This window comes from Coenobita brevimanus, chromosome 1 (genome assembly GCF_032717465.1).
Source record: "Coenobita brevimanus isolate Jiangsu-jjx chromosome 1, ASM3271746v2, whole genome shotgun sequence".
In the NCBI taxonomy this organism is placed as follows: Eukaryota; Metazoa; Arthropoda; class Malacostraca; order Decapoda; family Coenobitidae; genus Coenobita; species Coenobita brevimanus.
In genome coordinates this window covers 50,959,904-50,969,265 of record NC_136954.1, presented here as the reverse complement: position 1 = coordinate 50,969,265, position 9,362 = coordinate 50,959,904, and the positions used below count along the sequence as shown (strand labels likewise).

The window sequence follows — 9,362 nt, the reverse complement described above, 5'->3', positions numbered from 1 at the left end:
TTCTGACTTAATTATGCAAATGGACCCCATATACGTGAGCTTCTTAACTCCTGTGATGAGATTTCGCTTTATTCTTGTTATCTGGAGATGATGTTATTCAAGCTAAGAAGGATGTTAAGTAGTGATGCGATTTTAAGTAGCAGTAGTAGTCTTCCAGCTTAATAAAACCATCTGGAGGGAGCACCGATTAAACTGAATTATGTCAACGTGGTGATATCGCAACCCCTTCAACTAACTGATGCAGGGTTGATTTTTATTTTAGCTACTACAACAAGGAGACTTTTGGAAATGGAGAGGGTAGACGCAGCCTTCACAAATCTCCTTTAATACGTGTAACCAATCCTAAGCTGAATAAAATCGTGTGTAGATAAAGAATAAAGTAATAATGTTGTCACCATCAATCGTGCTACTACCAAACTATTTTATTTTGCAAAGGGGTTAATCAAGGCAATAGCTATCCATTACAGGCTTTGTGTAGGCGTTAATGAAGGCTACTGTATATTGAACCCCTCCAGCTCAAAGGGCCTCTAAAAAAAAAAAAAAAAATCCGAATTACAAGAATGGAATGAAAACACGTTGAGTACACCGCTTCCCGTCCGATCAGCGAAATTAAGCAACGTTGGGTCTGGTTAGTACTTGGATGGGTGACCGCCTGGGAACACCAGATGCTGTTGGCATCTCTACGTGTCAAGTGGGGTTGGTGGAGGATTAGTGCCCCTCCCTGTAAAACAGTTAACTCTAAGCCCTTGACCACCCCGTTTGGGATACATGGCGTCTGGCAATGGATGGATGGATGGAATCACAGTACTGGCAATGTTAATTGTTCTAAATGGTTTTAATGACTTTATTATGTAGATGAACCCATGATATTCAGCTTCATGACCACTTCAGCACGAGGAGGTAGGATTTTAATCTTATTCTTGTTACTTCTAAGCGATTTTATTCATGTTAGAGGAGATACATTGTTCTTGTTATCTCTAAACAATATTCACCACCAGAACTACCATCCTACTTTCATCACTACTTCAGCTACCACCACTACCTTCACCACCACCACCCTAACTACCAGCACTACCTTCACTACTACCACAACTACCATCACCACCTTCACCACTACCACAACCACATCACTGCCTTCACCACCACCATAACTACCATCATTACCTTCACCACCACCACAACTACCATCATTACCTTCACCACCACCACAACTACCATCATTACCTTCACCACCACCACCACAACTGTCATCACTACCTTCACCACCACCATCACCACCACAAGTACCACCACCACCATCACCACCACAAATACCACCATCACCATCACCACTACAAGTACCATCACTAGCAAAAGTACCACCGCCACCCTCACCACCACAAGTACGGAAGTTTGCTGGAAGTTTGCTCTCATTCAGCCAGTTCCAAAGAAGGGTGACCATTCCCAACCCTCTAACTATCGCCCAATTGCTTTAACATCCTGTATCTCAAAAGTTTTTGAGTCTATTCTTAATAGAAAAATTTTAAAGCATCTTTCCTATCACAACCTTCTTTCTGATCGTCTGTATGGGTTCCGTCAGGGACGCTCCACAGGCGACCTTCTCACCTACCTTTCAGACTCCTGGTTATCCTCCTTTTGGGACTTTGGCGAAAGCTTTGCCATTGCACTTGACATCTCAAAGGCTTTCGATCGAGTCTGGCATAAATCTTTAATTTAAAAACTGCCCTCCTACGGTTTCTATCCTTCTTTCTGTGCCTTCATCTCTAGCTTCCTTTCTGGTCGTTCTATTGCCGCTGTTGTAGACGGCTATCGTTCACCTTCTAGATCTATTAACAGTGGTGTTCCTCGGGGCTGTGTCCTATCACCAACTCTCTTCCTTTTGTTCATCAATGACCTTCTAAGCTGTACATCTAACCCTATCCACTCATACGCTGATGACTCCACCCTTCACCTTTCCATTCGATTCCCACAACGTCCATCTCAGCAGTTACTTCAACAGGCAAGGGATGAGGCTATGGCACACCTAATGTCTGACTTGGCTCGTATCTCTGACTGGGGTATAAATAATCTGGTTGTTTTTAATGCATCAAAGACTCAGTTTATGCACCTATCAACCCGACAAAATCTTTCACAGGTATACCCACTTATGTTTAATAATACTCAACTTAATCCTGCATCATCCTTGAACATGCATGGGGTTTTATTTGCTCGGGACTTGTCTTGGAAAGATCATATTACATCTCTTGTAAAATCTGCTTCCAAGCGATTGGGTGTGCTAAGCCAACTCCGTTCCTTCTTTGCCTCTGCACGATTGTTGACTCTATACAGGGGTTTTATCCACCCCTGTGTGGAGTACAACTCTCATGTGTGGGGAGGCTCCCCACATACAGCTCTTCTCAATAGGGTGGAGTCAAAGGCTTTTCGTCTCATTAACTCTCCCCCTCTTACTGACTCCCTTCAACCTCTGTCTCTTCGCCGTAATGTTGCATCTTTATCTCTTTTCTATAACTACTTCAATGGTCACTGTTCCTCTGAACTGTCTGCATGCATTCCTCCACTTCTACGACGGGCGCGTAGCACCCGTCTAGCAGCAAACTCTCACCCCTTTTCTGTCCAACTCTCTAATGCAAGAGTTAACCGTTACTCCCAGTCCTTCATTTATGCAACAGGTCAACTCTGGAACTGTCTCCCTCCATCTGTATTTCCTGCTTCCTATGATCTCTAGTCTTTCAAACGCAGTGTGTCCAGGCACCTCGAAATGAATGGATCTTGAATTTGGCTCTCTCTTGTATTTTGTTTTTCTCTTGGAAGGAACAGTTTTGCGGGCTCATGGCCTTTGGTTCCTTCTTCTTCACATTAAAAAAAAAAAAACACCATCCTCACCCCACAAGTACCACCACCACCATCACCACCACAAGTACCACCACCATCATCACCACCACAAGTTACCACCACTACCTTCACCACCACCATCACCACCACAAGTACCACCACTACCTTCACCACCACCATCACCACCACAACTGCCTCTTACAAGTTCTCAAAATCCAATATCAAACGAGATCAATCTGAGAATGCAATTGGCTGGCAGTTTTGTCCAAAGTTATAATATGGAGACAGTCATGAGAGATGGAGAAGAATAAAGGGTGGAATAAGGGGGAGGGAAGAGAGACGAGAGAGAGGGAAAGTGAAGGGGGAGAGGGAGGAAAGGTGAGGGTGGATAGCAAAAGGAAGAAGGGAGAAAATGAGAGGGAGGGAAAGAATGTGAAGGGAAAGGGGATTGGGGCAGATGACAGGATGAGGGGGGTAGGAACGAGTGGGAAGGGGGAGAGAAGGGGGAGATAAAATGGGGGGAAGGGGAAGGAAATTGGGATGGACGAGAGCATGGGGAGGGGGTAAGAAACATGGGGAAGAGTTGTGGTGTAGTGGAGAGAGAGAGAGAGAGAGAGAGAGAGAGAGAAAGAGAGAGGATCCTCTTGCACTAATCTGACACTTCGACGGGAAAATGAAAGTGTTTAGCGAATTACAGCTACATGAACACTGAGGAAGGGAAAGAAAGAGAGGTTTTCATATTGGTTAGTTTCGGAGGATTTTCGTTTGTTCGTACGTTTAGAAAACTTACAACATCCTTACAGGCGATGACCTTGATGATCTAATGTCGGCTCCCCACGCTGTTCGATCTCTAGCAGCCTCTCTACCCAGTCCCGTAGACCTGAAGTCAAACGCTTAAATATCGTCCCCCTGATTTGACAGCTTATATTATGGTAAACCAGGTTAAGCTGATATAGTTTGTTTTATTATGTTAGATTAGGCTGGTGATATGTTAGTTTAGATTTACTGCTGTGTTAGATGACGTTAGGTGCTTATACTAGTTCAGATTATGCTATGTTAGGTTGGATTAAATTACGTTAGGTTAAGCTGGATTAGATTAGTCTCTTACGTGATTTATTTTTTCAAAAGAGGCCATGGACATGTGAGTAATGCGAGCTTATCCTGTTCCCGTCCTGTTCTTGTTCTAATTTTTGCTGAAGAAAAGTTTAGAATAAACCATCATTAAATTTAAACTATTATTACTGTACATGAACAATTTTCTTTGGATCAAATCTCAGTCCCCCCACCCCCCTCCACCCATATTCCACCAGTTTCCACCCATATCTTTGCCCCCACGCCCATTTCTTTACCTCCACCCCGACTCTCTCTCTCTCTCTCTCTCTCTCTCTCTCTCTCTCTCTCTCCAATATTCCACCATTTCCCATCCATTTTTTTTTTTTTACCTCCCGCCCCGAGTCTTCTCCCACCTCTCTCTCTCTCTCTCTCTCTCTCTCTCTCTCTCTCTCTCAGTCGTCCCAAGATTTGTGTTGTCACCGAGAGAGAAATGTCAGAGAAATTTGTCGTTTCCCTGGCGTTAACGAAGACGCATTGTATGCATTCTTCAAGGCTTTAACCCCCACATGGTGGAAACAACTCCAGTATTCTATAACAGCTACTGATACACGATTTTATTTTCCTGACAGTGAATAATAAGAACCAGAGTACTAACTATCACCATTAACACTGCCACGGGTTCACATTTACAAGGCACCAAAAGGAGGACTAATTGCTATTCTCCCTCACCTTTTCTCCCTCTTCCCTTTCCATCATCCTTCTCTTCTCTCTTTCCCCCCCCCCCTCATTCCAACCCTCCTCCTTCCATCTCTCAGCACTGTCTCCACATTACATTTAACAAATGTAACTCCTAGATACTAACTGAAAACCTATATCCTCTCATAGCACGTCCAGTCACCAGGCCGCTCACCAGCTGTCTGCCCGTACCTTCACTCCTGAACCACTACCTTGCCTCGGACAGCAACTGATCAACCACTCTAACCGCTGAACTACCCCTCACTGACGTTCAACACAACATGCCTTCAAAAAAAATATCATACAACACTCTGGTAGGAATTACGTAAAACGAATATACAGGTAACCATGCTATCTCTATCTATCTATCTATAGCCCGACGCCCTAATCCCGCAAAGGGTGGCCGCAGACAAAACGCCTCCAAGTCGCTCTGTCACCCACCATTTGACTACCCTACCCCCAAATCACCCCCCCTCCCTCATATACCTCTCAACTCCATCCCTCCACCTCTTCCTCGGTCTACCTCTCCCTCTCCCTCCCTCCACCTCACCTACATACACCCTCTTAGTCAGTCTTTCATTCTCCATTCTCTTCACATGTCCAAACCACCTCAGTGTATTTCTCCTAATGTTCTCAACCACATCCACATCCACCCCACAGCGTTCCTTCACTTCTTCATTCGTCAACCTGTCCCTCCACGTCACTCCACATGCTCCTCTCAAGTAAATCATTTCCACTGCTCTCACTCTTGACTTGTTCCCCTCTTGCAAGGTCCATGCCTCGCTTCCATACGTCAAGGTAGGGATCACAATACTATCATGCAGTGACTTCTTAACTTCCATACTCACCTCCCTATTTCTCATCACTGCTCTCAGTGTACCTACGACCTTCCTTCCCTGCTGTACCCTTTCACGCACTTCATCCCCCAAAGTTCCATCCTTACTCATCACAATACCCAAGTACTTGAATGCACTCACATTCTCCATATCCTCACCATCCAACCTCACTGCACACTCTGTGACTTCATTCCTCTCAAACACCATAACTTTACTTTTGTTTACATTAACTTTCAGATTCCTCCTCCTACACACTGTCCCAAATTCGTTCACCAAACCTTGCAACTCCCATTCATCTTCACTCAAAAGTACTGTATCATCAGCAAACAGCAACACCGGAAGCTTCCAAATCTCACCCTCATTCATTAGAGCCACCCCCACATCCACTGCCCTACCCTGCACCTCCTTTACAACCCCATCCATGTATATATTAAACAGCCATGGAGACATCACACAACCCTGTTTCAGTTCAAAGAACTCACTCAGCTCACCATCCACTCGCACCGTAACCCTAGCTCCCTCCTACATACTCTTCACAGCACTCAACAATTTCCCCTCCACTCCATATATTCTTAATACCTTCCACATACCTTGCCTATCTATTCTGTCATAAGCTTTCTCCAAGTCCATGAAGGCAGCATACACTTTCCTTCCCTTCTCTAGATACTTCTCCACTAAACATCTTAGAACAAATATCAGATCTACACACCCTTTTCCCTTCCTAAATCCCCCTTGTTCTTCTCCAACTAGCTCCTCTGTCATATGCCTAACCCTATCAATGAGTATTCTACCATATATTTTACCAGTCACACTAAGTAGGCAAATACCCCTATGGTTACCACATACTTCTCTCTCTCCTTTTCCTTTGTATAAAGGAACAATTATACCTGATTTCCAGTCCTCTGGAACCCTTCCCTCTTCCCAAGCCAATCTACACAACTTCCATATCCACTCCACAACAATCTCACCCCCATACCTAGGCATTTCACCACACACTCCATCAATTCCTGGGGCCTTTCCCAACTTAATATTCTTCATCGCTTCCACTACTTCCGCCCTACTGATCTCTTCCTCCCTCCTCTCATCTCTTCTTCTCCCAGTCATTTCCCAACCACTTATACTTGCACTGCTCTCACTCTCCACATTCAACAAATCCTCAAAGCGCTCCTTCCATCTCCTCAGTTTCTCCCTCTTCTCCACCAACAATCTATTATTCCTATCTTTCACTCCCCTACTATTTCCCCTTTCACACTGCCTTACTTTCTTTACCTCCTTCCAAAACAATTTCTTACTCTCCCTCCATTTCATACTCAAATTCCTCCCAAACTCCTCATCCACTTTCTTTTTACTCTCCTTCACCAGTCTCTTAATCTCCCTTCTCCTGCTCACATATACCTCTCTCTTCTCTCTCTCATCTTCTCCCCTACCTCTACTCGCTAACCATTCACTATATGCCTTCTTCTTTTGTTCCACAGCTCGTTTCACCTCATCATTCCACCATGCTCTCCCTTGCACACCCTTGCATCTCCTCCTCACTCCACAAACTGCCTCACACGCTGCGCCTATCTCTTCCGTGAATATCTTACATACGTCTTCCACCCCTTCCATCTGCTCTTGCTCATACCTTCCCAGTCTTTCTTCCACTATGCTCTTATACTCTGTCATTTTCTCACTATCTTGCAATTTCTCCACTCTTCTCACAGGAGTTGCTTCCTCCTGTCTTCCCTTTCGTCTCCTCAACCACTTTCTTTGCAGCTCTACCTTGGCCATCACTAAGTGATGGTCCAAGACTCCATTCCCCCACCCTCTCCACACTCTTGCATCCAACACTTGTCTTCTCATTCGCTCATCCACACACACGTAGTCTATCGTTGCCTTTCGTTCTACAAGTTCACCATCCATCCTCCTCATTACTCTCCATGTATACCGGTGGATCATCTTATGCCGAAAGTAGGTGTTGGCTATTGCCAACCTCTTACAAGCACAGATGTCCACCAAAGCACTTCCATTCCCATCTACGTCAGCTGGCACATCCCACTGACCAACCACTCCATCCACTCGTACATTCCCAACTTTGCCATTCATGTCTCCAATCAACAGCACTCTCTCGCTCCTCTCAAACTTGTCCATACACGCATCTACACTCGCCCAAAACTCATCTTTCACTCTTGCCACTCGATCCTCTGTCGGGGCATACACACATACAATCGCCCACGCTTGTATACCTGCTTTCATCCTCACCCATACAATCCTTGCACCCACTGTTCCATACTCTCTTATATTCTCCTTCCACTTCTTGCTTATCATCAGACATACTCCCTCTCTTGCCGTCTCATTTTCATTGACTCCCGCACATATACCTACACCGTATTCCCATTCTCTCATCCTTTCACCTTTCCATTTAGTTTCAGTCAATCCACATATATCCACTTTTGCATCTTCAAGCACCTGAACAATCTCTCTCTCTTTCACTTCATCATTCACTCCTCTCACATTCCACGTTCCCACCCTAAGAATGTCCTTCGTCCATTCCTTAGTCGTCAACGTATGGTCCGTCCGGGTCCGAGGCGCTTTGTTCACTTTTTTAGTTAGTTCTTTTTACGGGGTGGGGCACTAACCCACCACCAACCCTTTTAGTCGCCTCGTACGACAAGCAGGGATACTGGGGGAGTATTCTTGAAACCCCCCTACCCACGCACACACAAAAATACACGATAAACTGGTAAAAACAACAAAGGGTGGAGTCTAAAGCTTTCTGTCTCATTATCTCTCCTCCTCTTACTGGCTCCCATGAACCTCTGTCTCTTCGCCGCACTGTTGCATCTTTATCTCTTTTCTATTGCTACTTCAATGGTCACTGCTCCTCTGAACTGTCTGCTTGCATCCTTCCATCTCTAAGACGGGTGCGTTGCACCCGTCTAGTAACAAACTCTCATCCCTTTTCCCTTTTTCTATCCAGCTTTCTAATGCAAGGGTTAATCGTTACTCCCAGTCCTTCATTTATGCAACAGGTCAACTCTGGAACTATCTCCCTCTTTCTGTATTTCCTACTTCCTATGATCTCCAGTTTTTCAAACGCAGTGTGTCGAGGTATCTCGAAATGAACGGATCTTGAATTGGCTCTCTTTTGTACTGGTGTGGTAAGTGTAGTGTGAGATATGTAACAGAACAGTGTGAAAAGGCAAGTGGAATGAATAAGCCTCGCAGAATGACCGAAACATAATGAGAAAAAAATGAGAATATAATAATGAAATGAGAAAATGGAAAAGAAAAAAGAGAAGTGAAAGGAAGAGGGAAAACTCTCTTTCGAGTGTCGGAGAATTGTGAAAGAAGAGGAAGAAGATAAGTGTGTGTGTGTGTGTGTAATTCAACGGGTCGGTCAGGATCACTTGATGGTCGTGATCGTCAGCTTTTACCCTCCCGGAAGGGAGCTGAGAGCTCATATAGTCCGATCTAAGGGCAAGGCTGTGACCTTCACACACGCACACACCCGTCCCCTTGCTCAAGGGGGACAGTAACCACCCACTTCGTCAGTGAAACTTTTCGCAACCTGAGCGAGGCGCGAACTCCCGTCCACCAGTTGGCAAGCGAGAACGTTACCACTGCACCAGCGAGCGGTGAGAGAGAGAGAGAGAGAGAGAGTTCAATGAGGAAATTAAATCTCTCTCTCTCTCTCTCTCTCTCTCTCTCTCTCTCTCTCACAAACACACACACACACACACACACACACGTTAGCTCTCTCTTGCACGCCGCCACACAATTTACCATATTTTTCATCAAAGGACAATCGACGAGGTTATCACTGGAGGAACTTCCGATCTCTGTCAGCCCGGAATGGAATATTTTAAAGCTGCTACAGGACTCCCTTTTGCCCCCTATCTCCCTGCCCCCCACCCCACCCTTGCA

The 9,362-nt window shown here is 45.2% G+C and overlaps 1 pseudogene; it reads left to right on the top strand.

Moving 5' to 3' along the window:
* Window positions 1-558: 558 nt before the first annotated feature.
* Window positions 559-677, top strand: LOC145417625 (5S ribosomal RNA; annotated as a pseudogene).
* The last annotated feature ends 8,685 nt before the right edge of the window (window positions 678-9,362 follow it).